At 37.5% G+C, this 12802-nt stretch overlaps 1 long non-coding RNA gene across 1 annotated transcript in view; it reads left to right on the top strand.

The window, feature by feature from the left end:
- Nucleotides 1–218: 218 nt before the first annotated feature.
- Nucleotides 219–12802, top strand: part of LOC148130204 (uncharacterized) — a 156086-nt gene continuing 143502 nt past the window's right edge. Inside the window, exon 1 of the long non-coding RNA XR_015750095.1 lies at nucleotides 219–289. This is a non-coding gene — a long non-coding RNA (uncharacterized LOC148130204). The remainder of the gene's footprint in view (nucleotides 290–12802) is intronic.

A 12802-nucleotide genomic window follows, 5' to 3' on the forward strand; every position in this document is an offset into this window, starting at 1 on the left:
CATCTTTTCATATTGGTAATTCCTTCATTCCCATGGTTTGACTAGCTATCTATCCCTAAATCCCATCTAGTATCTCTGGAAATTAATGCTGCAATACAGTGTCATAAGCTACTGAGGTCTACAGGCCTTATTATTTTTTTGTACAGGTGGCTTTAAATCATTAACCAAAGCACAAACTCTCAGTTATCTTTTTCCAATTGCATTTACTTGCACCATCCAGCTATTCATTGAAATTACTAGAATTGAAGGTGTTCTGGAATAAGCTCCTGAGACTCAGATGAACATACAGGTAATATTTGACTAGTTGCTTAGTGACTGTTTTAAATCATGATGGACTCCCTCCCCAAAGCTACTTACAACTCATTTTCAAAGTTATGACAGCTGCCCTCCCAAAATCATAGGATTGGATTTTGGATGCTTGAAAACGGGCTCATCTTTATGGCTATTTGTACCATCTTATGGTCATGTGACCAATTTGTAAGGTACAAGGCTGGTTTCTAGTTTTTATTTCTGGCTTCAGCAAAAAACCTTTAGTGCTGTTCAGAGGAGACAAAATGCAAATATAAATATAGTTTTATTATCTAAATACTTTAACAGAAACAATGGCATATTATGAAGTATGATTTCTATTCCTTAACATTAGTTGTAAATGCTTTGATAGTTCACAGACTATTTAATATTTGTAAGGCTTTTTGATAATATTTTGTTCTTGCAATTTTGAGTTGAAAGTTTTGGTTTAAAAGATACTAGTTCTAGATTTGGTTTGGCTTCAAATATCCTAGTCAATGAATATGAAGTGATTTCTATTTCATCTCTTCTCATCCTATCCCATCCCATCCCATTCTTCTGGTTCTTTATTTTTAGAGTTTTGAATGTTAATTCTGATTGCTGTTATTGTTTTGATGATTTTTATATTTGTAGATTGCATATACTGTATTAAACATTCATTTAGGAAGGCAACTAGTGGATATAAACATGTAAATAAACCGTAGTTTTAATATGCAAGCTGAGGGTTTTCTGTGTTATTAAGGAGGGACTTAGAAAAAGCCCATGAATGCCTGATTTCATACACAAATTCCCTTGCATAAAACAAAAGATGTTTCAAGTGCTCCCTTCCAATGAAGGTTATGTCTGAATAATCTGAACACATTTGATAGCCAAAGGTCTTGATTGTGTAACTGATTATATTTACTTCACAGTTAATGGAGTTTCTTGCAGTAAGAAGCACTCAGGCATAGTTTTCCCATATTTTTTTCCTATTTGCTCAGCAGATGTGTTTCAGTTTCTGTGCCTCTTCACCAGAATTGAGTTCTAGCCTTGAGTAGGTGTCAGCATAAGAGTAGATAGATTCTTTTCTCTAACTTTTTTGCATTCCCAGTTTTAGCTTAATTAAAGTACAGAACAGAAGAATAGAAAAGAAGCACTTTTCTGAGTATACTCTGCAAGCCTTTGTAGGCTGGTTTGATCTCTATTTCTTCCTGGTGTATTCAAGGTCAGCTTCTAATAATTTCCCTGGAGCGGATCTGTGTCAATCCTTTAAAAATGTTAGGAAATTCTTGCTTTTCACACTTTTGTATGAATTACTTACACCCCCCCACCCCTACTTCCTTTCTAGCAGTTTCCTTACAACTGGTAGAAATTAGATACTCTTAACTTGCTGATTTATCTTTAGAAAAGTAATAAAACTTTATTTCCTTCTTAACCTGGTTTATAAAACACAGCTGTCACAATAGCCTAATATCAGTAGTGCATTTTAATAAAAAGAGGAAGAAAGATGTTTGCTGGAAGAATGCAATAGGCCTGGTAATTTAATTGCTAACTTTCTAATTGTCAATTTTGCCGAGTTTTTATTTTAATGCCCAGCAAATATGCTTAACTCTTATTGAGATACATACATGCAATTATATTAAAAGAATTAACAGGTGGGGAGGGGGTGGAAAGAAGAGTGTTAGGCAATCCATATTTAAAAAGTAGCCATGGTAAATATTTTAAATGAAGTCATATTTTGAATAATGAACCTGTTTTCCTTGCTTCAGCATTATGAAATATTTCTTATAATTGAAGATATATAATAGTTTTGTTCCAATATATTTCAAAATAAGGTAGCATTCATAAATTGTTCATTTTGTTGTATCGTATTAAAAAGGCTGAAGCAATAGTAGATCTGAAAAAGTGATATTAAAGAAATTTTACTTATAAAGTTAGTTTTCTTAAAAATTTATCTCACAGTTTTTCTGAGCAGCTCGTGCCCAATTAAGGTATCTTTTGTTTTATCCAATTTAAACACACAAATAGCAATACCAATAGCTCTTAGACTTTACAGAACTCTCTAAGCAGTTTATAGAGTCAGCATATTGCCCCCAGCAATTGGTATCCTCATTTTACTGACCTTGGAAAGATGGAAAGTTGAGTCAATCATGAGCCTATCAGGATTGAACTCCTGACAGTGGAATGCAATTAGATGTTGCTTGTGAAAAGTAATAGCTCAAAGCAAACTTCCACCCTGCATGGAAGTATTGCCTTGATCTAGACCAGGTGTGTACAACCTTGGTAATGGTTGGTAACAGCTTTTATGGCCTGAAAACTCAGTTATATATGTGTGCCAGTCAGTGGTGGGATTCAAAAATTTTTGCTACCGGTTCTGTGGGCTTGGAGGGGAAGGATACTGTAAAATCCCATTCTCTCCCCACCTCACTAATCTGCTTTCCAGCTCTGTTCTCCTGTGCAGAACAACAAAAGAAGACCCAGCTAATCAGCTGGGACTCAGGAGGCAGAGAATAGATGGGGGCAGGGCCAGTCAGAGATGGTATTCCAAACTACTCAAAATTTCTGCTACCATTTCTCCAGAACAGGTCAGAACCTGCTGAACACCACCTCTGGTGCCAGGCATTATGTGCTGAAATGGGCTTCTCTGAGTGTTGATGAGTTGTGCATTTCTCTAAAAAGTAAATAAGGAAGTTGAGCTCAAAAACTTTGAGAAACATATTCTTAAATGACTTTATGTAAAGAGGTTCATTCTGAAAAGAAGAAGCATGAAAAAATTAGCAAAAGGAGCAGAATGAAAGTTTCAAAGAATAAGTAATTTCACTTAAAAAAAGTAAAATGGAATATAAAATGATCTTATCTTAGACCTTATCAACACTTTTTCTATTGCCACAAGTAGTTAATCTTTTTCCAATGTTTATTCTTGAAACTGACTTTTGAATGAAATCTGAGCCACTTATCTCAGCTCCAATCCATAATGAAAACTGCCTTTCTAGATTTTCCAAAATGCCGCATCCTGTGTCAGTAATCAAGCACTGCATTTATTTTATTTTCTGGTTCTTATTGTGCAAGAAAAAATGAAACAAAAAACAAAACTAGAAAAAATATTAATAACTTAAAAAATCCAAAGAGCATATTCGAAACAAAAAGGTGAGAAATTAATTAGGAACATACATATTTTTCTCTGAGAAAAAAATACAAATATTTTAAAATACATATTCCATACTTTTGACCAAAATGATGTACTACATCAGTATGCATTGTTAAAGAGATGGCAAGATACAAATCCCACTAGCCTTGTCTCTAAATAGAAGAGTTAATGATGAATAATCCATAACCCTAATCAGCATCAGGTTTAGGTGACTGGAAGGGGATGTGACAGAGGTGTTGGGTAGGAATTTGGCTGATGCTGGCAGCACCATGCCAAGTCCCACTAACATTTCACTGGATTTCCTAGGATGCCAGCTGCTGTGATATTCTTTACCTCCTAGGGATCTACAGATCTCCTTCACCAATGTAGTTTTTGAGCTATTGTCCTCTGCATATATAAAAAGCTGTTATAATTGACCAATGCAGAAAGTAATGGCTTCTCCATTTAGTAAAAAGAAGCAATCCCTGCTCTGCTCTGCAGCTTTGCTTCAAAGGGGGAACTTCTCTTAAAGTCTTGAAAAGTGAAGCATATCCATGAATGTTTGCATATTCTGAACTGTTGCGACTCTTTTGCAAAGAAAGGGGGGAAAAAAGCAGTTACTGCAGATCAGTGGTATCAAACCCAATTTCATCAGGGTTGTATTTGACTTCGGAGGGCTGAGGGGGTGAGAGATGGGGGCTTGGTGTGTGGTTGGGGAGGCGTGGTCATGGTGGGCGTGGCTGGGCATGGGCATGGTGGGGGTGACATGGGACTCATGTTGGGGACACCTGTGGTGGCCAAGTGCTAAGGCAGGACTTCCCTGAGACCCTCACTCACTCTCATTATAATCTCCTTCCTTCCTTCCTTCCTTCCTTCCTTCCTTCCTTCCTTCCTTCCTTCCTTCCTTCCTTCCTTCCTTCCTTCCTTCCTTCCTTCCTTCCTTTTCTTTTTTCCTTCCCTCTTCATTCTTCTTTCTTCTTCCATCTCTCTTTTCTTTTCTTCTTTTTTCTTCTTTGCTCTCTTCCCATATTTCCTTCTTTTTCTTTTTCTTTCCTTTTTCCCTTTCTCCTTTCCCGTCTCTTCTTACATGCTCAAATGCAAAAGGGGAAACATTTGTCTCTTTGTTTTATTTTTCTTTGTTTTGATAGCCCTCTGCCAGTGAAAATGGAGCCGGGAGCTGTGCATGCCCCCCCCCCCAACCTCCGTTTTTACTGGCAGAGGGTTGCAGAAGGCTGTTGTGATAAAAAATGGAGTTTGGGGGGGCACATGTGCCCCCAACCTCCATTTTCGCTAGCAGATCCATAGTGGGCCAGTCCTTTGCTGTTTCTAGGCTGGCCAAAGGGCCACATCTAAGCACCCCTCGGGCCATATTCAGACCGGCGGGCCTTGAGTTTGACACCCCTGCTATAGATGTTCTGTTTTTCTTGGGACAACAGTGCAGCTCAGGCTAGGTCTGTGAAAGCTTTTCTGTTTTGAAAGAGAGTTGTTGCCAGATTCCAGGAATGGCATGAAGGAGGAACCCAAGGGAAGAAAGTGCTCTACCAGGAAGCCTGATTGTCTAGACCTCTTAGGAGTTGGTGAATTTCCCTAACATTTCTGAACTTCAGATTGGATACTTGATCATGTTGGTTTCTTTGTAAATCTAAATATCAATATAATATCTACACTTGCCTTTGAGTGTGTAAATGTGCTTATTAGCATTTTTTATCCTTCTGACTTTTCCATTCTCTCTGACTCATGCACTGTTCTGAATTGAAGTATCTGAAAAATTGATATAGGGCTTATGAAAGATAATTAGCTCCCATCAGGGATAAGAGCAAGAAATTATTATAATTAAAGCAGCAAGCTTATAGCATACTTCAAAGGAAACCAGGTACTTATTTTCCTATTTAAGAGAAGATAAGGCTGTCAGTTTAGAGCTATACACTAGTGGGAAATTGCATGTTGGATAAACTTTTCATTGAGGACTGGAAAAAAATGAGGCAATTTTCTTGAATGTTTTAAACACTATAGAGGCATCAGTGCACTATGGACTTTGGCATTCTGCTGATCAAAGTTGTATCAGTTTTTTCCTTCCGATTCACCAATATAACCTCTTAAACAGTATTTCTCTGTTTAAGTAAGGAAATCTTTCTGAAAGGATGACATAACAGGTCATGGGTAATCTAGTACCTAGAAAACCGTACTTGGTACCAGGGCTGATTATTTGAGGCACTATTTCCTGCAATTTCTATCCATCCATTATGATTTGGCAGAGTGGGAAAACCCTTGATTAAACAATGTTGTTTCTGAGGTACCAAGGAAACATGCCATCTGTGCAATGGTACCTCCCTTTAGGATGAGATCTCCTCTGAGATACGTAACCTTACCACTCTGATGGCTTTCTGAATAGACTAGGATTATTTGTGATGTTTTGAAATATATGCCCAGATTGCCATCTTATAATTATTTTGGAATTATTTTTGTAATTTGTTATGGTCCATTTTATTATATATATATATATATATTTTGGTGAGCTGCCCAGAATTTATTGGAATTGGTTGACTCAAAATCAAATGCGTAACTGTTATTTCTAGAGCAGTATCCTTGGAAGGAATTCTAACAGGAATATTGTACCATATTCCATTCTTATATAAGACTAATACTGTATTATTTCCCTCTGCATATAAGGTAAAATACACTTGAAAACATTGCTGTGGAATCCCAAGATTTTTATTATTTCACTGTTAAGACAGCTTCAGGAAATGGACGTGATGCTTTTGTAGTTATAATATCCACTACAAATTTTGTGTGTGTGTGTGTGTGTGTGTATGTAAATTTATATGTGCTGCATATGATTTCGAATTTTATATTTCATTGCCTGCAATGGACACCCTCTGTAGCAAAGCATGCATTTCAATGTATTTTATAAAATTCAGTTTTGGAAAGAAAAGGCAATAAATCTGATTTTAGGCTCATGGGAAGTGGCCACGCTTCACTTGAACATGATATTTCATACCACGAAAGTGATGAAGTTGGTCTTAACGAGGCAGTTCATGTCACTTCTGGGGTTCATCTGGCAGTTCTAGTAGTGCATGCAAAATAGAACACAATATATTTTATATTCTACAATATTGTGTTCCACAATCTTTTCATTTGTAAATAGCTAAATATTTGATACTGCAATGCATTTGAATGGATTTTCTGTTGTGATTGGCATCTACCTTAAGTTTAATCATTTTTAATTGTTCATTTTTGCATGAGTGGCAGCACAGCTGGAAATCCAGTAAATCCATCTCTCTTTCCCGGTCTACAAAATTAGGGATAAATACTTTAGAGCAGGGGTGGGATTCAAATTTTTTAACAACCGGTTCTGTGGGCGTGGTTTAGGTGGTCAGCGTGGCTTGGTGGTCATGTTATTGGCTGGGTGTGGCCAACTCAATATCACTCACATTGAGGCACACGTCTCTTCACCTGGCCTCTCATGACTGTGGGGATGCTGCAACAGTCATAAGCGTGAAAAATGGTCATAAGTCACTTTTTTCAGTGCCATTGTAACTTTGAATGGTTACTCCACACAAGCAAAGTACCAGCAAAGGAAAAAAACTCCTGAGACGTTCCTGAGACAGGAATTCTAGTCCTGCCAAGAATGTAATAAGGGTTAACGGAGAGGCAGTTTCTGTAAGCAACACCAGAATGTTCCTTCCTGCCTTCCTTACAGGATTAGGCCAGTAATTTCTTCTAATAACTGGTTCTCCAAACTGCTTAGAATGTTAACAACCGGTTCTAGTGAATAGGTGCGAACTGCTGGCATCCCACCCCTGCTTCAGAGGGTGTTTGGGTTCTCTTTGTCTCTCAGAATGGCCAATTACTACAACCAAAATAAATAGAATACCCCTCAACTTTTATTTATTAAGCAATCAATATTATTTTAGTGGTACATCTTTTGAGGGCTGACCAAATGTTAAACATGTTGTGCAGCTTATTCAATATTGCAGTTCTAATTCTCTGCATAGATGCAAATGAATGGTGGGATGGGTTAGAAATTCTGTCTTTTGTGGATTCCCGTGGAAATAGAAGTAATATCTCTTAAGCTGTTTAGCTACCTAAATAAATCCTAAAACATCAACATAAAGACCAAGTATTTAATTTTTTCTTGATTTTAATAAAGTTGTTGCTACAATGAAGTTGTTGCTACAGTTGCTATAATTTTAAAAATGTATATAGTGCTATATTATTCAGTGTAGTTTATTTGTTTACTTTTTTAGGTTAAGAGAATTGAGGCTGAATCCGTTTATGGATAAATAATTAGCTGTCTGATATGTGGGGGTTCCAAAGTGGGTAAGGAAGTAGCTAGACTACGGATGGATGATTTCAGAACAATTCTAGCTGTTTTAAAGCAAAGCTAAAACTTTGCAATACCACCTAGTGTTTTTCATTAGTTGAAGGTTGTGAGTCACTTAATTATATGACAAGAGGAGCAAACTTGCTCTTTCTTATGACTCATATAATAGAAGCATCTTGATTAATATTTCAGTGGTGAAACAGTGTTTTTCAGAAATATTTATGGCCTGAAAGACTTTTCTCATCAAGCTACAATTCTCTGTGATAGAAGATTTTTAATCCTGAAATCCTGGGTGACTCTTCTGAAATTATTGGTGGGATGAATTAATATACAGGGCAGGCACAGAAACCATGTACTCTGCCCAGTAATAAAATACAGTTTTCAGAATAACATAAAAATTAACCTTGCAAATGAACAGATAATCTGAACACTGATTTTCTTCAATAGTAGTTGATTAAGGAGATTTTCAGATGAATACCTAATCAAAAAATTATATAGCAATTGTCTGCTTATTAAAATATTTGCAATGTTTTGAAAAATTCATTATGAAAGTTGAAGAGATACTAAATTTATGTTGGTAAATGTTACTCAGTATTTCCACATAATCACACATTTAGATTTTTTAAAAGTGTGCATTTCTAATCGTCACTGATTCAAAGCATCATATTAATTGGCAGATGCTTTACTTAGCAGTACTGCAAATTTGCTTTTGGGAAGAAAGTATGGTGAAGTCAGCCTCCTCTATCCCATTGTCCTTTTTTAAAAAAGAAAGAAAAGAATAATGTTCATATTGTACCACAAAAATTCAAATCTAGTAATACTCTGATAGCATTCCTTGAGCTTTGTACTGGGACTGCAATGGAAAGGCCCTACTTAAACTTGGTTTGAATTGTTCTATAAAGGAAGCATTTTTGGTGACAAAAAGGCTGCCATTGATATTAAAGAAATGAGGGATCCTTGGTGCTCTCTGAATTTGCTTGTTTTCTTGCAAACATTTAATCACTTTTAACTGTCAGTTTATATTCTGGTGACTTGCCTGTCTATGGGTGGAGAAGGTTCTTTGGTTGGGCTGTTTAGTTTAGTTTAGTTTACTTTATTGTCATTGCACCTTGTACAATGAAATCAAACACCATCTTCAGTGCACATCATGACCATGACCATGAAAATAAATACAAACACACATCAGGTTTAGGTGACTGGAAGGGGATGTGACCCTTCACACATTGAACCACAAACCCCCAACACCACACCAACACTGCACTATACAGCAGAATTCAAAAGAGCTACTGCCCTGGGATAGAAGCTGTTTTTCAGCCTATTTGTCCTTTTTTTATTATTCTGTACCATCTGCCAGATGGTAATAGTTCAAAAAAAGGGTTCCCAGGATAAGATAGATCTTTGAGAATGTTTTGAACTTTCTTAAGGCAGCGGGAGCTATAAAGCTCTTCCAAAGAGGGGAGAGGGCAACCAATGATCTTCTGGGCAACCCTCTGGAGTGCTTTCCTATCTGTCACTGTGCAATTGGCAAACCATACAGAGGTGCAGTCTGTTAAGATACTCTCTATGGTGCAGCAGTAGAAGGTCACCAGCAGTTTTTCATTCAGTTGTTGTTTTCTGAGAAGTCTCAGGTAGTATAATCTCTGCTGGGACCTTTTGACCAGGGCTGCAATGTGGGCACCCCAAGGCAGGTCCTTTTTTAGGGTAACATCCAGAAACTTAAAACTGGCCACTTGTTGCACTCAGTCTCAATTGATAAGCAAGGGCTGGATATTTGATGTGTTTCTTCTATAATCCACTATAAGCTCCTTGGTCTTATTAGTGTTGAGGACCAAGTTATTGTCTCCACACCATAAAAGCAACCGGCCTACCTCATCTCGGTAGGCAGACTCATCCCCCCTGGAGATAAGTCCCACCACTGTTGTATATCTGCAAATTTAGCAATAGTATTACTAGCGTGAGTGGGAATGCAGTCATGCACATAAAGAGTATAACATAAGGGACTCAACACGCAACTGTGTGGTGTACCAGTGTTAAGAATAAGGGCTGAACAGGTATGATTACCTAATCTGACCCTCTGTGAGTGGCCAGACAGGAAATCCATAATCCAAAGGCAGATTGAATTAGAAAGCCCAAGGTCCAGAAGTTTAGACACTAATCTATGTGGAAGAATTGTGTTAAACGCAGAACTAAAATCCACAAAAAGCATCCTCACATAGCCCCTGTTCTAGATGAGTCAGAGCAGTGTGAAGAGTGATGGCTATAGTGTCCTCTGTAGATCTATTTTTTCTGTATGCATACTGGTATTTATCAAATGTATGCGGAAGACCAGAAATGATGTGCCAGCAGACCAATTTCTCACAGCACTTCATGATGATAGGAGTGAGTGCCACTGGTCTGTAATCATTGAGGTTATTGATATGGAACTTCTTTGGGAGCGGAACAATGGTGGAAGCCTTCAAACAAGATGGAATAGTGGACTGGGATAAAGACCGATTGAAGATCCTGGTAAAGACTCCAGCCAACTGATCAGCACAGTCTTTAAGTACTTGGCCAGAGATACCGTCAGGACTGGCAGCCTTTCTAGGGTACACAGCCCTCAGAATGCTCCTCACCTCCTGTTTCTCCACAATGAGTTGGGGGCTACAGTTGGCTGGTAGTTGTAGTTTATCTGTCTCTGATGTCTCCACTTCAAAGCGAACAAAGAAATGATTCAGTTCCTCTGCCAATGAAGCATCCCCCTCAGCAGGGATGACATTGGTCGGTTGATGGTTTGTAATTTGTTGAATCCCTCACCACACCTGCCTCATGTTATTGCTATAAAAATTATCCCCAATCTTCCTCTTATAATCAGTCTTGGCCTTCTGAATACTTTTCTTCAGTTTAGTTCTGGCAACACTGTATCTTGCCCCATCACCGGACCTAAAGGCCTTGGTCCTGTCATGCAAGAGGCGCTGGACTTCCTTGGTCATCCAGGGTTTCTGATTGGGATAGATCCTAATACGTTTATCCACAGTGATAGTATCTGTACAGTGTTTGATATAGCACAGAACAGTTGCAGTGTGCACCTCTAGGTCAGGGTGGTAAAAGATGTCCCAATTTGTGTACTCAAAACAATCCTGAAGTTATTGGAAAGCATCTTCTGGCAAAGATTTCACTGCCTTTATTATAGGCAGAGCCTGTCTACTAAGGGGGATGTACGCTGGTACTAAAAGCAGTGACATATGATCTGATTGTCCCAAATGTGGTAATTGTATAACCTTATAGCCATAGTTGATGTTGGTATATACTTTGTCCAATATGTTTGCTCCTCTAGTAGCACACTTAACATGCTGATAGAATTTAGGGAGCACTTCTTTTAAATCAGCTTCATTAAAGTCCCCACTATGATATGCACATCAGTTTACTGATGGCTCTCTGGTAGTTTCTTGATCGGGGTATTGTTTACTTGATTGTTGGACTGAAATTAAACTTGGAGTTACTCTATGTTGATCTAAGTGCTGATTATTATTAAAGAAGTTTTTTATCTGGAGTGAATAGCCACTTCATTAATTTTCACCATGTCTACTGGAAAAGGAACTCCCAGAGACAGTGGAAGCTCACAGCATGAGCCTGGCATGCTATGGTCCATGGAATCATGAAGAGTTGCGTACAAGAGTTATACACGAAGAGTTGTAGCAATTGAACAACAGCAAATTGGTGGAGGACAGGAGATCCTTTTCTCTGCACCCATGTTTGTCTTAAACTCCCAGATTCTGGAGTTGTGTCCACACATATTTTTCTTATATGTATCCAGGTATTCATAACTATGTTTTTACTTATACCTATTATCCTGTAAGCAATTGACAAAAAAATAAAATATTAGTGTTGTCAAGACTGGAAACCACTGCTCTGAGCAAAGATGATCATCTTCATAGACTTGTGTTAATTATTGATTTAAAAAGAAAAAAGAAATTAAGGGCTGTCAATATTGACGAGACCAATGATTAGAAAGGGTATATAATTTATTATATAATAAAGTATATTCTTCCTTTAAAAATTAAAGGCTACCTTGCAAGCAAAAACAGCTAAATGCATAAAATTCACAAGTGATCTACAGACATGGAGCCATGCTGATTTACTTTCCCTGTTATTGGATATGAACCCTCAGATATTCATGTACTGGGATGACTATCGTGAGACAGAAATTTGGCTTTGCTCATTCAGATAACTTTCCCCCAATTGCTACCTGCAGGTTTCAAAGTACTGAAAATTAAATCAGCATACAAAACCACCACCTGCACAAAAAGAATAGAATCACATTAAAAAATAAAATAGATGCATCAAATGTGAGCAGATAAAGGGATACAAGAACAAAAGTATGGTCAGTTGGTTTTGTCCATGATGGTAACAATGTCACCCAATTTCCAGTACCGTAAAATCCCATGTCTTACTTGCTTCCAGTTGTCTGAAATTCTGCTTTGGGGCCTATTCAGATGCAGACATGAGCACGTTCTCTTTTTGAGTAAAAGTAAATGATATTTTTTGCTCATGCTTGCTGAGCAAACCTCCTTCAACCTTGTTTCCTTATCACATATAAAAGATTTATCATTTTAATTTGACATGTAAGACCTCATTATAAGAAACCAACATAAAATCTCTAGGTCTATCTTTACCTTTGATTTACCTCTGGGTGAGGGTGTGTATAAAATTGACAGCATGCATGAAGCAGGGAAAGTCCAGTGCCTCTACGTCTCTTTAAACAATTGGGAAATGTTCCTTTTACACAATGTGTATGTGAAAGTTATCATTAAAGGCAACTATTGCATCAACTAGAACAGAATGTCAGCTGTTAGTCAGAGTTTAAACAGTTAAAACAGTTAAATAGTTGGGAAAAACTATCCCTAAAGTTAAACTGCCTGTGTATAATGGTCAGTTTAAAGCAGCAGTTTCAAGATTTGAATAAAATGGGTAAATTATGGTTGTGTCTCTTCAGGCATTGCACGATTTAACATGTTATAGAGTATATATTTAAAATGATGAATAATGTTTGAAAGGCCTTACATAAAACATTTCTGCAGTGGAAATATGTACAGTTCCTTTCTCTT

The sequence above is a fragment of the Notechis scutatus genome, chromosome 6, assembly GCF_049901735.1.
Source record: "Notechis scutatus isolate UNSWTSFEM ecotype Mainland chromosome 6, rNotScu1.2, whole genome shotgun sequence".
NCBI classification, from domain to species: Eukaryota; Metazoa; Chordata; class Lepidosauria; order Squamata; family Elapidae; genus Notechis; species Notechis scutatus.